Below are 338 nucleotides of genomic sequence, written 5' to 3'. Positions count from 1 at the left end.
GATGGCTGTAGAGTCTTACTAGTTCTTTTATCCTTGTGACAACAGCACCATGAGCTTCGGAGCTGAAATGAAAAGATCAGTCAGTATAACTAACTGAGAGCTTATCTTTTGTGTGTCGTTTCCTACTCTCTTCCCCTTCCCCATCACCATCTTGGGCACCTTGATCTGTTTTGGGAGAACTTTAAGTCATTAATTTTAATTAGCAAAAATAATTCCTATTTATAGAGCACTTAAAGATGTGCAAAGTACCTTTCAGCAGACCTCTGAGTAGAATTCAAATCCAAGTACTCTTTTAAAAGATATCTAAACAGAAACCCTGAGAGGATAAAGAAGTGATT

The sequence above is a fragment of the Sarcophilus harrisii genome, chromosome 3 (genome assembly GCF_902635505.1).
Source record: "Sarcophilus harrisii chromosome 3, mSarHar1.11, whole genome shotgun sequence".
Lineage (NCBI taxonomy): Eukaryota > Metazoa > Chordata > Mammalia > Dasyuromorphia > Dasyuridae > Sarcophilus > Sarcophilus harrisii.
This window is presented reverse-complemented; position numbering follows the sequence as displayed.